Below are 16014 nucleotides of genomic sequence, written 5' to 3'. Positions count from 1 at the left end.
TGATGATTTATGAGGCAGTGACACTTTCTTCTTGTTCAAAGGACAGTCTTTTATTTCATGTTCCAACTTTCTACAAGCAAAATAGACTCTAGTCACCCGGAAACACAAACTTGTTTCATAATTTAACCCGCAATTCACACATGAATGAGTCTTTTGTGGTGACTTCCCATTTCAAATCCAAATGTCTTGACCCTCTTGTTATCACTTTCTGATTCATTTCTAATCATATTCTTATTGGTAAACTTGTCCTTGTCATTCTTGCCATTGATCTCCAAAAATTCTTTTCATTTTTGCCATTAATGATCATCTTCTATTTCCAATATAAGGTGGCAAAAGAAATCTTTCGATCATCAGAACAATTTTGTACATCGAATATCTTCTCTATTCGCATCATCCATTTTTCTGCCACCAATGAAATTAGGTCCACCATGCTTCTGCTGCGCCACTCTGATTCAATATCCCAAATCAATCCTTTCATTCCTCTTAATTAATCAGAAACAAATGAAATAGGAGGACCAAATGTCCTCGTCATCCCAGATTCCTAAAATGCATCAAAGAAAATTTCCACCGATCACTATAGTTCATTAGACCTCAATATATTTTGCACGTCAACATATCAAATATTTCAGTAATCCTCAAACAATGCTCTGATACCACCTCTGTCACGCCCCTCAAATATATCCATGATTTATAAAATTTTCATCATCACAAACCAATCCAGGATCCAAACTAACGTTTGAGGACACTGAAAAACATTCAATCAAATTCACATCCATAAAACCTGTGCATTTTAAAATCATATATCACATCACTCGATAATTCACATTTATGGCAACCCAAGCCAACTTGACAAACATGAACAACATTTATAAATCCACAAGCTAAATAAATTATACAATCAGAACTCCAACTATTCACCGCAAGTTCATATCATCATAAATTAGACTTAACATTCTGAAATTCCAAATAAGAGAGATCTCCTAACACTTTGACACAGTATATCCATTCCGATTCATCGACAACATTTCATTACATACAAAACATACTTATACAACAATATCATAATAACCACCCAGACATGCCCATAATTCTGAATAGCTATCCACTGCCTCAGCCCAAATCAACATCTCGAAGAGTGACAAGCTGACCTGAAAGATTTATATAACAACGGAGTGAGCCAAAAACGGCTCAGCAAGTGACAAAGCATATTTAGAACAAAAGGAACGGTTTCAAACGAGTAAGGTATCATAATGCAAGGCAGAATACAAGAATTCTCAAAGATACCATCTCAATAGATACCAAATCATACGTATCATGTCATTCAAAACATATTTGATCCATAACGAATGGAGCATAGAGTAATTGGAACGTATCAATGGCAGATAGGACATTTCAGAACATATCAGTTCATAGCAAATGGAGCACAGAGTAATTGGAGCATATCAGTAACAAAGGAAACCTATCGGAGCTTATCAATGGCAGATAGGACATTTTAGAACATATCAGTTCATAGCAAATGGAGCACAGAGTAATTGGAGCATATCAATAACAAAGGAAACATATCGGAGCTTATCAATGACAGATAAAATGTTCCAGAACACATCAACGATCTATGGAACATTACGAAGCAAACTCAATAGTGAATGAAGCATTTCAGAGCATATCAAACTCATATGTCGTACAGAAGCTCAAACGTCGTCCTTGACGTTGCAATCATATCATACTTATCCAGAGCACGAACAAAAATAACTCACCAAAATCTGGATGTCATATCAAACATATAGAGGGTGTAGTGGGATCTCAGTCAGAATGTGATTCATCCATTTCTGAATGACCACCTGACAAAAGTCTCCCACGTCTGGGAGCTCCATCCACCCACGTCTAGGTGAAGTCAGAGGGGGCCGGCAGAGCATCGCAGGCTCTATGCATAACTCCCTTTACCATTTCTGGCAAAGGTTCACAACTCCCTTTACCATTTCTGGCAAAGGTTCACAACTCCCTTTACCATTTCTGGCAAAGGTTCACAACTCCCTTTACCATTTCTGGCAAAGGTTCACAACTCCCTTTACCATTTCTGGCAAAGGTTCACATTATCCCACACACCAGAGTACAAGAAGGCAGTTTCAACAATAAGCAGCATATAACGGAAGCACACGCGGAACAACCAAACATACATGTGCCTTTTCAAAAACAATGATGCAAGGAACAAATCTCTCACAAAAGTATTCATTTTAGGAAAGAATTGGAAGCAAGAGTGTACAGGGATTCCAAGCAATCATAATCAGCTCAATTCCAATAAGAAGGTTAGACAAATTCAGATATCCAAAGGAATGGAACCAAATACGTGAAATCAACCAAAGCTCGATTTCGGACAGAATTCCAGTGGCACATCAAACAAATATTTTAGAATAACAATTATGCTCCAATACCCATAATAAGGCTATGGTCGAATCATATATCAATCTATATTAAGATGGAACAGATTTCATAATGTCAGATTCAACAGATAACTGGGCAGGTGTTTGGATTCCAAATCTTTCAATCCATATATCAAAGAAAGGTCTACGAGTCTAGTTTCCAATGAAATCAGTTTTGAACAAATCAGAGTTTCCAACAAAGACTTATAGGCAACTCGGTATCAAAAGGTCAGAATCTCAAAAGTTGCACAGATTCGAATCGTTATGTCTAAACAGGAGATATAACAAATGCAAGGCTAGAACAATTCAAAGTCCCTCATATTCAAAGCAAATGTAGAGATAAAATTGGCAGTGAGGAAAGATCAGGATACTTGCAATAAGACATATCAGAGCAATTATAGGAGAAACGATCAGGGGACTTGCAATAGAAAGGATCGAAACAAGCGGGAAACTTGCCTTTCAAGGATTTCAATCCGAAGATCCAAAGAAGGTGCTAGCCCAAATCCTTCTACTTTTCCTCCGTGTCCTCTCTCTGTTTCGTTTTGTGCTCCCGTTTTCTTCCTTTCTTCGCAACTACACCACGTGTCGAACATCGAGGCACAGTCACCTGCTCTCTCTTACTCTCATTCCTTCTTTTTCTTTCCCAAACGCAGCTGCCATAGCCGCCGCCGCTGCCGCTGCCACAATCGCAGCCCCTTCCACCGCACTATCTTCCTTCCTCCCTTCTCTCGCAGACATAACTGCTGCATACGCAGTCGCTGCCGCTGCGGCCGCAATCCCGTCCGCGGCCCCTTTTTCCCCCTTTCCTTTCTTTTCTTTCCCAGCTGCAACTGCCGCAGTCGCAGTCGCAACCATGGCCGCAGCCACCACAGCCGCAGCCTTTTATTTCTCCCCTGCTCTATTTCCTCTCCTTCTCTTCCAGCTGCAGCTGCCACTGCCACAGCTGCCTCTCCTTCTCCTCTTCCTCTCTTCTTCCCTTTTACTTTCTCTTCTTCTTCCTTTCCTTCTCTTCTTTCCCAGCTGCACTGCTGCAGTCGCAGCCTCAGCCACGACCACAGCCTCTTCTTCCTCCCCTGCTCATCTTCCTCTCCTTCTTCTCTTCCAACTGCAGCTGCCATCGCCGCAGCCGCAGCCCCTTCTTTCCCTTCTCTTCTTCCTCTCCTTCCCTTCTCTTCCTTCCTCTTACTCTTTCCCTGCCATAGCTGCAGCTGCCACAGCCGCAGCCGCAGCTACTTCTTTCCCTTCTCCTCTTCCTTCTCCTTCCTTTCTTCTTCTTCTCTTCTTCTCCTTCCTCCCCTTCTTCTTCCCGGCGTCACACACACCCTCTCCTCTGTTTCCTCTGCAGGGAACAGAGGTATCACAACCTCTTCTCCTGCTTCCCCTTCTTCTTCTCTTCCTCTTCTTCTTCTTATGCTCTTCTCCTACCCGACACCCCACACGTCTCCTCTGTTTCCACCTGCAGGAAACAGAGGTGCTGCAGCCCTAGCTGCTGCCACCTCTCGCTCCTCTCCGTCTTCCCTCTCTTTTCCCTCTTCTTCTCCTTCTCTTCTTCTCCTCTTCCCTTTTTCCTCCCCAACGCCACACACCTCCTCGCTGCAGCCTTGCCGCAGCTATCCTCCTCTCTTCTTTTTCTTCTTCTTCTTCTTGTTCTTCTTCTTCCCTTTTCATCCTCAACGCCCCACACATCCTCTCCTCTGTTTCAACCTGCGGAAAACAGAGGTGCTGCAGCCCTAGCTGCTGCAGCTGCCTCTCTTTCTCCTCTCCATCTTCCCTCTCTTCTACTTCTTCTTTTCTTCTCTTCTCCCTCTTCTTCCTCTCTTCTTTTCCCTCTTCTTCTCTTCTCCCACTACTTCTCTTCTTCTCCCCACGCCCCACCGCTTTTCTCTGTTTCTCGAAGAAACAGAGAGAGCGTGGGAGGCGGTGGGATAAAACCGAAATTTTCGGTTTTCTTTATTTTCTTTTCATTTTGCAACTTAGCAATTTAGTCCTTGAAATTTTCATATTTACATATAGGTCCCCCGATTTATAAATAAATCTTTATTAATAATTTTCAAAAGTGAGGGATATTACAGTCACCCATCGTAGTACTACTCTGTCCCAAGCACGCTAAACTTCGATGTTTTGATGGGATCCGGTGATTTAGTGCTGCCATTATCGCACCCGTTTCGCGAGCTTCGTCCCTCGCCTATGTGCACGTCGCGGTCGGCGCATCAACGTCCGGAGCCTCTTGCCCGTCACGAAACCATCGGCGCTTTCTTGAACGTTCACGAAATCCCTATTGCAAGCTCTCTCCGAGCCCTAGCCCGACGACTGCGTATCGGTCATGGCAAGCGCGTGCCGAAACCATCGGCACTTTCTAGAACGATCTAGGAATCGCTATTGCGACCCTAATCTGGAAAGCTCTCTTTGAGCCCCTCGATACTGACTGCGTAGCGGTCACAGCAAATTTCCCGCCCCAAAACAATTGTCTCGGAGCTCTACGAGAGATGTTTCGTATCCCGGGATGCAAAAAGGAGTGCAACACGAGGACTTCCCAGGGGGTCACCCATCCTAGTACTACTCTGGCCCAAGCACGCTTAACTTCGGAGTTTTGATGGGATCCGGTGATTTAGTGCTGGCATTATCGCACCCGTTTCGCGAGCTTCGTCCCTCGCCTATGTGCACGTCGCGGTCTGCGCATCAACGTCCGGAGCCTCTTGCCCGTCGTGAAACCGTCGTCGCTTTCTCGAACGTTCACGAAATCCCTATTGCAAGCTCTCTCCGAGCCCTAGCCCGACGACTGCGTATCGGTCACGGCAAGCGCGTGCCGAAACCATCGGCACTTTCTAAAACGATCTCGGAATCGCTATTGCGACCCCAATCCGGAAAGCTCTCTCTGAGCCCCTCGATACTGACTGCGTAGCGGTCATAGCAAATTTCCAGCCCCAAAACAATCGTCTCGGAGCTCTACGGGAGATGTTTCGTATCCCGGGATGCAAAAAGGAGTGCAACACGAGGACTTCCCAGGTGGTCACCCATCGTAGTACTACTCTGGCCCAAGCACGCTAAACTTTGGTGTTTTGATGGGATCCGGTGATTTAGTTGTTAGGATCGAGAGCACTAAGAGGGGGGGGGTGAATTAGTGCAGCGGAAATCTTACAGCGATTAAAACCAAAAGCTGCGTTCGTTCAATAAAAACTATTATGATGCAAAAACTGATTTTCAGTTTGTATCTAAGTGCAGTTTGCGTCTAAGCGCAGATTGCGTCTAAGCGCAGTTTGTGTCTAAACACAGTTTGCATCTAAGCGCAGATTGCGTCTAAGCGCAGTTTACGTCTAAACGCAGATTTACGTCTAAACACAGTTTTACGTCTAAACGCAGATTTACGTCTAAACGCAGTTTTACGTCTAAACGCATATTTACATCTAAACTCAGATTTACGTCTAAATGCAGTTTTACGTCTAAACGCAGATTTACTTCTAAACACAGTTTTACGTCTAAACGCAGATTTACGTCTAAACTCAGTTTACGTCTAAAACGTCTTTACATAGTTTGAGCAGTTTTACGTCTAAACGCAATTTTACGTCAAGACGCAGTTTCAAAGGGATCTGAACTTTAGAAACTCATAAAAGCGCAGAAGACAGTTTTGCATAATCAAGGCGTAAACGTAAACTGCGATGTAAATATCGTACGAAAACGCTGGTTTACGTCTGAAAGCAGATTCGGACAGATCAGCACTTAAAAACTTGTTCGTCAAGGCGTAGAAGACAGTTTTGTAGAATTAAAACGTAACCGTAAACTGTAATGTACGAAAACATCGATTTGCGTCTGAATGCAGATTCGGAAAGAACAACACTTAGAACTTGTTCGTAAAAGCGCAGAGAGCAGTAGTTATGAAGGAGATTTGCAGTAATGATAAAGTGCTCAAAATAAACGCAAACCAGAGATTTAGAGTGGTTCGGTCAGTCTTGACCTACTCCACTTTTGGCTTCCTCCACTGACGAGGTCACCGACGTCAACTAGAGGCCTTCCTTCAATAGGCGAAGGCCAACTGCCCTTTTACAGTTTCTCTCCTTTTGGCAGGCTCAGGAGACAACCTTTACAGACCTTTCTCTCCTCACTTTACAACTCAAAAACTTGAAGAACAGAAGGAGGAGACTTAAAGGCTTTACAACACTTTTGAGCTCTTAGAATCACAGAAAAGATCAAGATTTCGGTGTAGGTCTGTATCTTTTCAGTGCTGAATGGGTGGGGTATTTATAGGCCCCAACCCAATTCAAATTTGGAGCTCAAAACGATCAAATCCCGGAATTCCGGGATCAGCCGGTTGAACCTCTTGACTGGAGAGGTTGCACCGCCTGGCAGAGCTCGAAGACTGAGCTCAGGCGGTGCCACCTCTCTGTCAGGGAGGTTGCACCGCCCAGTCTTGCTCGAAGACTGAGCTCAGGCGGTGCCACCTCTCTGTCAGGGAGGTTGCACCACTCAGTCTTGCTCGAAGACTGAGCTCAGGCGGTGCCACCTCTCTGTCAGGGAAGTTGCACCGCTCAGTCTTGCTGGGATGCTTAGCCCAGGCGGTGCCACCTCTTGGCCTAGGCGGTTGCACCTCCTGGTGCAATCAGGGTCCGAATGGTTAGCTCCATTCGGCCCAATTTCAGTCTTTTAGGGGCCCAAGTGCCCCAAGATTAAGCTAATGGGATCACCTCCCATTTTCCAACTTAATCAACGTGCTAACTACGATTAGATCTAAGACAATTTCTGCAGCTTTGCTTCGGTGCGTCAATCGCTCCTTCTGGCAAGTTTCCGGCGAACTTCCATCGATCATCCGATGAACCCTCGGTGATGCTCCTGCGGACTTCCGGCAAACTCTTGGACTTTGCGACGATCCACTTGGCAAGTTCCGACGAGCTTCGCTTGGCAAGCTTCTGGACTTCTCGGATCTGTTCTCGCAGAACCTCCGATGACCGTCCGAACTTCCGTCGAACTCTCGAACTTCCAACGTGATCATGAACTTGACTCCGGCGCAACTCCTGCTGCTTGTCTAACTTTCATCGTAGTTAATCCTGCACACTTATCTCAACACATAGATTAGACAACAAATGACAATTGACTTCATCATCAAAATCCGAGATTCAACAATCTCCCCCTTTTTGATGATGACAATCAATTGATAATGGAGTTATCCTTAACTCCCCCTATCTATATGCCATAGTTGAGATAAGTCAACCTTGAATTCACGACCTAAGAATTCAAGTGACGTATTGATAAGTTAGATCAGTTAAACTTATCAATACTCCCATCATGATACTCATCATGATGTATCTCTTCAAGGATGATGTCAAGGCTTGACATACATCATCAAGTTTGTATGATTGTGTTTGTAACTATTCATCATGTAGTTTGAACATTATCATATAAAGCTGTGAAGCACTATTACATGATGCACACATTTGAAATATTCTAGCAAGTTTTGCATTTTCTTCACATGATAAGATATCAACTCAAGGCATAATGCAAACTTTAGCACATGTTCATATATCTCTTGGTGATGCAAGGATGGCATAATCATAGCAGTGTGTTTATAGCATCACTCATAGTATTTCTAATCATGGCAGTGTTTATCAATTCATATATCTCCCCCTTTGTCATCAACAAAAAGCATAGTAATTATGATACCAGGAAAATAATAATAGCAAGCTTATAGAGGAATTTTACATAGATTGCTTTAAATACTTCTTCCCCTTTTTGTTATAATCCATTATCTATATAAAGATTTTGCAGGATGGAATACATACTTTTTTTTTGGTAAGTAAAAGTAAATTGATTATGTGTAAAGATTCTACAAATAGCTTTATCTATACAAGTCATAGACAAAGCCAATTAACTCATAGAGTGCGAATGCGATAGTTATGACTACACATGCTGTAGACTGTAACTACCTGTGGGTACATTATTTGACATCATTCCCAAGATCTTTAGCTAATAGCAAAATTAAATTTGATAAAAATATCTTTTTCTCTTCGGGTGAAATGCTCGATTTTGAGATCATGCTCCATACAGGATCTTGAGTCTCTAATAATTTCTTTCAAGAGCTGAGCATTGTTTGTGTGTTGACTTTCAAAGATTCTATTACATCTCTCCTTCCATATCCACCAAATAGCGCATCTGAAAGTAACCTTTGCCAGTTGTGTAAGTGGCCCTTTTCTTGAGAAACATTGCATAAGGTCGCCTAGTTCTTGGTGCAAGTTTGGTTGCGGCAGTCTATATTGAGTTCAAATCGCTGGAGAATCTCCTTCCATATCCATTTTGTATAATTACAAGCAAAATAAAGGTGGTCAACAGTTTCTTCTTGTTGCAAACAAAGGGAGCATCGGTTAACATGATAGATACCTCTTCTTTTCATATTGTCTATTGTAGGTAGTTTATTGAGAAGGGCCTGCCATGTACATAAGGAGTGTCTTTGTGATCCCGGTCGATCCCATGTCCAACTGCTTGGGACCCACTTGTTATTTCTTTGTCTAATTTGATTCCATACGGATGTGGCACTAAATTTGCCATTGTCATGAGGCCAAATAAGTATATCTGAAGAGTTGTTCCTGATTGGAATAGCTATGATAGTCGGCCAAAGTGATAACATTTCGGGAGAAATAGGATTAGGGAGACACCAGGTACCGTTAGCAATGAACTCGGAAACCTTCCAATCTTTGGGAGCCCCAAGATCTTTTCGTATTCTGTCGCCATATAATTGAAATATACTCTTCCCATTCACCCAAGGATCGTACCACATATTAGTACTAGTTCCAGAAGAGATTGCATAAGAAATGTGTTTGATTAGCCAATTCCTTGCCTTTAAAATTCCTTTCCAAGCTGAAGAGTGGTATGTTCTTGTTGAAATTTCCCAGATTGATTCCTTTGAAAGATACCTAGCAGAAACCCATTGTGACCATAAGGAACATTTGTTTTGCAAAAGATCCCACAATTGTTGTACCAGGCATGCTTGATTCCAATCTCTAGTATTTCTCAAGTTTAGCCCCCCTTCATCTTTCGGTTTGCAAATGCTATCCCAATTTACCATATGCATTGCCTTATCATTTGTGCCATTCCAGAAGAAGTTCATTAATAACCGTTCAATATCTTGGAGAAGTCCAGCAGGCAGAAGAAATGCATTACACCAATATATAGAGTAGGAGTGCAATACAGAACGGATGAGTTCGAGTCGTCCTGCTTTTGATAGAAGCCTATTTTTCCAAGAAGAAATTCTATTCTTTATTTTTTGTAGGATAGGCTGACAGTGGGTTTTGTGAATGCCTGTGGATATGAGCGGGAGACCCAAATAAGGAACTGGCAGGCTTCCCTCACTAACCCCCAAAGTTTGTGCAATAAAGACCTTATTCTCAACGTAAGGGCTCATATATACTTTACTTTTCGCATGATTTAACTGAAGTCCAGAAACCATACCAAAGTCATTCATAATAGTAGCCAGGTTCTTTACTGAAGTTGGATCATTTTGGAGAAAGATAAGTAAATCATCTGCAAATGTTATATGTGATATATGAATAGAGCCAGCATTGGGTACCTTTATGCTGCCATTTAAGACTGCATGTTCCAACATACAGCTAAGTCCTTCCATCGCAATAGTAAAGAGATACGGAGAGAGTGGATCACCTTGTCGGATGCCATTCGTGCTCCCAAAAAAACCAATAGGTGAGCCATTAAAGAGTATCGAAAACTTTGGAGTTTCCAAGCAAGATTGAATCCAATTAACCCATTGCTGTGGGAAGTTCATATCGAGGAGCATCTTATAGATAAATTTCCTATTAACTGAATCAAAGGCTTTCCGTAAATCAGCTTTAAAACATATTTTTGTCCCTCTTGCTTTTGAATGCAAATCTTTGACCAAGTCATTAGCAAGCAAAATGTTATGATGCATACTTCTCCCTTTGATGAAAGCAGCTTGATTTGGGCTAATGATCTTGTGTATTACCTTTTGCATTCTATTTGCTAATACTTTGGAGATGATCTTGTAAATAAAGTTGCATAATGATATGGGTCGATAGTTCTCTAGTGAATCAGCCCCTGCATTCTTCGGAATTAAAGAAATAAAGGTGCAATTCATCTCTCTAAGAATATGACCTGAAGAGAAAAAATGTTGGCAAGCCTTGATCACATCATTTCCAATAATAGACCAAGCAGTTTGGTAAAATTCAGCTGGAAATCCATCTGGACCTGGGCTTTTGTGCTTTGGTGACTTAAAGACAACACATACAATTTCGTCGTCAGTAATTGGGGCATTGAGGATTGAAATAGCTTCCGAATCAAGTTTTCTAGTCGGCTCCACATGAATGTTATTAGTTTTCCCAGCTTGATTGAGTAAGGAATAAAAAAATTGCTCTGTGTGTGCTTTAACCTCTTCTAAATTCTCAATAAGATTATCATCTTTGTCTCTGCATTTGCTGATACGGTTAACAGCCCTTCGAGTAGCAATTGAAGCATAGAAAAATTTAGTATTGGAATCTCCTAGTGTAAGCCAATGCTGTCGAGACTTTTGCTTTACAAAACTTTCCTCCTGTTTTAAGGCTTGCATGAAGTTATTTCTGGCTTCTGTCTCTTTGTAGATAATATTCTCATCATTTGGCTGAAGTTGCAGCTCATGTTGCAATGACATTAGTTCCTTCCTGCAAAATTGAACTGTGGTGGTAATATTGCCAAAGGTATTTGTATTCCACTCCTTTAGTGCTGCTTTACAGGCTTTGAGCTTTTGACATAAGATGTAAGGGGGAGATCCATGCACATTAACATTCCAAGCAGATCTGATAACATCAAGAAATTGAGGATGAGTACTCCACATGTTAAAGAATCTAAACGGTTTCTTGCCTCTTGGTGTCGCTTTGTCTACGTGTATATACATTAAAGAATGGTCAGAAAACAAAGGAGCACCATACTCAAGAAGTGAATCTGGGTAAACTGTTAACCATTCATGATTAATCAAACACCTATCAAGCCGAGCCATTATTTTTCTGTTAGCAGCACCTTGATTACTCCAGGAGAGCCAATTACCCACAGATTTCATATCAAACAAAGCTGCAGTGTCAATGTAATCATTAAAACTTTGAAGCTGGCTTTCTGAAAGTTGTCTACCCCCCTCTTTTTCATTTGTGTACCGAACAGTATTAAAGTCTCCAAGAACAATCCAAGGTACATTGAGACAGCCATTTGCAATATTAGTCAGGTCAGACCAAAGAGTATTTCTTTCTTGCATACTATTTGAAGCATATATACCAATGAAATTGAATTGACAGCCATTCTTTTTGTCCTCTACCTTAAGTTGAATGAATTGATCAGTAGCAGAAATAAACCAAGCATTAATAGAGTTAGGATGCCATAAGACCCATATTCTACCAAAAGTTTCATTTGAGTCATTGGTAAACAGTTCTGCGTCCGGCCATATTAAATTCTTTTGAGCTTGAACGCGCGATTGTTTAATTAATTTGAGGATGGAATACATACACATGAATCACTTCATCAAATTTATTTCAGAAACTTATTTTTCATGAAAGTGTACGAGAAAATCTGGTGTATAGCATTCGAATAAATAAGATGCATTCGGATAAGATTTTGTTGCAGATTTTCACATATAATCATGGAAACATGGTAATCAAGTGATTTGATCATTTAATAAAGTCCAAAAAATAATTTTAACAAATTTATCTATTCGGACACATCAACATTCCTAATTCCGAATCAAAGCACAAGGTTTTCAAAACTTTTAGTTTCAAAGCACAACATTCTTAATTTGGACACATCACATACCAAACAGTAATGATACCATAAAAATCTGAGATAACTTTTACCACAAGGTGCAAGATATATGTTTACCATGATACATGTTTACAGCCAGCACATCAGAAGTGAGTAACATAAGAAGTTTACAACAACAACAGGTGTTCAACAAGTTCATTGATGAGGTGGAAAATTAAAGTGCCTAAACAAGGAGTCAAATTGACTATGAATTTGCTGCAGCTCAGATAGGATTTGATCTTGTCGTTGTTCAATCCGTTCTTGTCTCTGTTCGAATCGATCCATTCGAATCCCAATTTCTTCGATAGATGTATGAGTTTGCTCAACTGGATGTGTTTCCTCAAAGGGAAGGGTCGGAGGAGATTGGGTACCCCTAAATACTGGTGTTTTCGGTTCTGGTTCAGGTTGAGGGTGATCAGTCCTTTTAGGGATTCTAACCCAGTTACCGTTTCTATAGTAACATCTTAGTCGGTGAAGTAGATTTTTGTTTATTATGCTGAATCGATCTACTTTCATTACTTCTTCTTCTGGTGGTATTAGAATGTCGTAAGCTTTCATTATTCTTGTGATTATACCACCATATGGGAGCATCATATCTTTTTTAGATAATTCTAACATATTTTGTTGAATAAGATAACCAAGACAGATGTCATGTCCCTTCATGATTGAGTACATAGTTCCTAATTCTAATTGACTTATTTCATCATGATGGTATTGTTTAGGAAGAATTATACTAGTCATGATATAATGAAGTATCTTAGTGTTCAAAGGCAATAGATGTTCACAACTTTTAGGAACTAATGCTATGTTAGGATTGGCAAAGATTGTTCCTAAGGCTTCAACATAGGATGTTCCAATACTTTCATCATCCCATGATCCTCTAAAGTAAAGTCCTATGCTTTTTATGGGAATGCCTATCATATCACAAATGAACCAATCAGTGATTGAGATGTTGATAGAACCCTTGTAGATTCTAAACTTGGGGTTGATCTCTTTAGGGGATCGGCCTCCTTGGAACTCTATAGGGGTTCCTCCCTCCAAGTTGCTGCTCAAAGGCTGCAGAAAAGATTCATCTATTGCTTGAGAAAAGAGGAGGAATACATGGCTATTTATAGGGCTTCTAAACCCTAACTCCTAATAGGACTCCTACTTAAGACTCTTACTTCTAACCAACTCCTAATAGGACTCCTACTCAAGACTCCTATTCCCTTACAACTCCTAATTCTTCTCTAAGAAAAAACCTCCTACATGAATGTCCCTCTCAATTAGGACTCTCCTAGCTAGAGTCCTAACAGAATGTCCCTCTCAATTAGGACTCTCCTAGCTAAAGTCCTAACAGTTTTACATGAATGTCCCTCTCAATTAGGACTCTCTTAGCTAGAGTCCTAATATTTTTACATAAATGTCCCTCTCAATTAGGACTCTCCAAGCTAGAGTCCTAACAGACCCGCCCTCTTCAAATCAGCCTTGTCCTCGAGGCTGATGATTCATGAATTCTGGGAATTTGATCTTCAAGTCGTCATAGTTCTCCCAAGTGGCATCTTCTTTTGGTAGGTTCGCCCACTGTATTAGCACTTCATTAGTGGGTCGTCGTCGTCGAGTCACGATCCGTCGATCAATAATGGCACTTGGCTGGGTCTGGAGTTCTCTTTGGGTAGTCATATTTGGTGGGTGGCTTTGGGCTGTCTCCAAGCACCTGTTTAAAACTTCCGGTTGGCTGTTGGTTTGTAGGTGATATGTCGTACTCCTTTTCAATTTAGTACCCTTATAGTGTAATTCTTTTGAGTCCCAATTGTAATGAGCCATGGGGCTTGGTGCTTCCTCCAATTTTTTTATAATCTTACTAGTATCTGAATCTTCTTGCCATTCCATCTTAATATCCTGAAGGAAGTCGCTGGTCGGAAGTGAAACGGTCGAAACTTCAACTTGCTCGGGTAGCTACGAAAGCGCATCTGCAAGAACATTCTCTTTCCCCTTTTTGTAAGTTATTTCAAAATCAAATCCAAGAAGTTTTGTTACCCATTTTTGCTGCTCGGGGGAAGATATCTTCTGTTCCAAGAGATATTTTAGGCTTTTATGGTCGGTCTTGATTTGAAAGTATCGCCTGATCAAGTACAATCTCCACCTCGTTGCTGCACGCACAATGGCGAGCATCTTCTTATCATATGTTGACATATTTTGATCGGAGGGAGATAATGCCTTGCTAGTGTATGCGAGTGGTCGACCATCTTGCATGAGAATGGCTCCAATTCTGACTCCAGATGTGTCGGCCTCAATAATGAAGGGTCGGTTGAAATCTGGTAGTGTTAGCACCGGCGTCGTCGTCATGGCTGCCTTAAGTTTGTCGAAGGCAGCGGAGGCTCTGTCCAACCATTGGAAGACATTTTTTTCTAGTAAGGAAGTAAGTGGTGCACTGATCTTTCCATAGTTTTTCACGAACTTGCGGTAGTAGCCTGTTAAACCCAGAAAGCCATGTAGCAATTTTATGTTTCTCGAGGTCGGCCAGTTTTGCATTGCTCTAATTTTGAAGGGGTCCACTGCCACACCTTCCTCTGATATGATATGCCCAAGATATTCCACCTTTTGTTGAAGAAAGCAAAAATTTGTGGTTGTTGTGTGTTCAAAAGGTGGTTTTCCGTATGTCTTCTTCGTATGCTCGTATTTGATGATACCCGGATCAAAGGTCAAACTTTGTAAAGATTTGTGCTCCCTTTCATCTAGCAATTCATCTACTATTTGAATAAAGTATTTGTCCTTGATGATTATGCCATTGAGAGCTCGGTAATCAACACATATTCGCCTTGTTCCGTCCTTCTTGCATACAAGTTGCACCGGCGAAGAGTAGAGGTTGCAACTTGGCCGAATAACTCCTGTTTCGAGCATCTCTTTTATAATCCTTTCTATTTCATCCTTCTGGAGATGTGGATACTGATATGGCTGAGCATTTGCTGAAGATTTTCCTGGAAGAATCATTATACAATGATCATGCCGACAGGTAAGAGGTAGGTTGCGCGGTTCGTCAAATATATTTGAAAATTCAGCAAGCAAAGGAAGTAGATTTGGATCTTCAAATTCTGTTAGCTCTCCCTTAGTTTGCTGCTCAAGTTGTACCAAAAAGCCGCTGCATGCTTTATGCAAAACATTCTCCATTTGTTGTGTGCAAATCGTTGTTATGTCGCCCCCACGTTTCCCGTGCAATGTCACCTGTTTCTCCTTACTGTAAAATTTCATAATTAGTTTCATAAAATTCCAGGAAATATCACCTAATGTCGTCAACCATTTAATTCTGAGCATGGCCTCATGATTGTTAAGAGGGAGAAGAAAGAAATCTGCAATTATCTCTTGGTCCTGCAGCAATAGTTTCTCCTGCAAGCGCCTATGATCACAATTCAAAATCCGTCCGTCGGCGACCTTAACATCAAACTTGCAGTGATTCTCGATAGGTAATGATATCCGAACAGCAAGCTTACTATTTAGGAAGTTAGTAGTACTGCCCGTGTCGATGAGAACAGTGATTGGTTGTTGTTTGAGAAGGCCTCCAATTTTCATCGTTTGCGGGTTTGAGTAGCTAGCTAGTGTATGTACCGTAACTTCGGTCGGTTGTGGCTCTTCTTCTGCATCTTCTTCTTCATATTCAAAGCTCTCTTTTGGATGTTCAATGACCTCTTCTTCTATCGGTTCAATCATAAGAAGTCCTCCTTTACTGCAGCGATGCTCACGGCTCCACGGCTCGTCACAATGCCAACATAACCCCTTCGCATATCGCTCCCGAAGCTCTTCTCCTGTTAACCTCTTTGGTGCAGGGACTTGGTCGACAGTAGGG

At 41.5% G+C, this 16014-nt stretch overlaps 1 non-coding gene across 1 annotated transcript; it reads right to left on the bottom strand.

The window, feature by feature from the left end:
* Positions 1-4929: 4929 nt before the first annotated feature.
* LOC135600167 (5S ribosomal RNA) lies at positions 4930-5048 on the bottom strand. The gene has a single exon (XR_010482494.1). It is a non-coding gene; the product is annotated as a 5S ribosomal RNA (ribosomal RNA).
* Between the last annotated feature and the right edge of the window lie 10966 nt (positions 5049-16014).

The sequence above is a fragment of the Musa acuminata genome, chromosome BXJ2-1 (assembly GCF_036884655.1).
Source record: "Musa acuminata AAA Group cultivar baxijiao chromosome BXJ2-1, Cavendish_Baxijiao_AAA, whole genome shotgun sequence".
Taxonomy (NCBI): domain Eukaryota; kingdom Viridiplantae; phylum Streptophyta; class Magnoliopsida; order Zingiberales; family Musaceae; genus Musa; species Musa acuminata.
The sequence above is the reverse complement of the archived record's forward strand: the minus strand, read 5'-3'. Positions and strand labels throughout refer to the sequence as shown.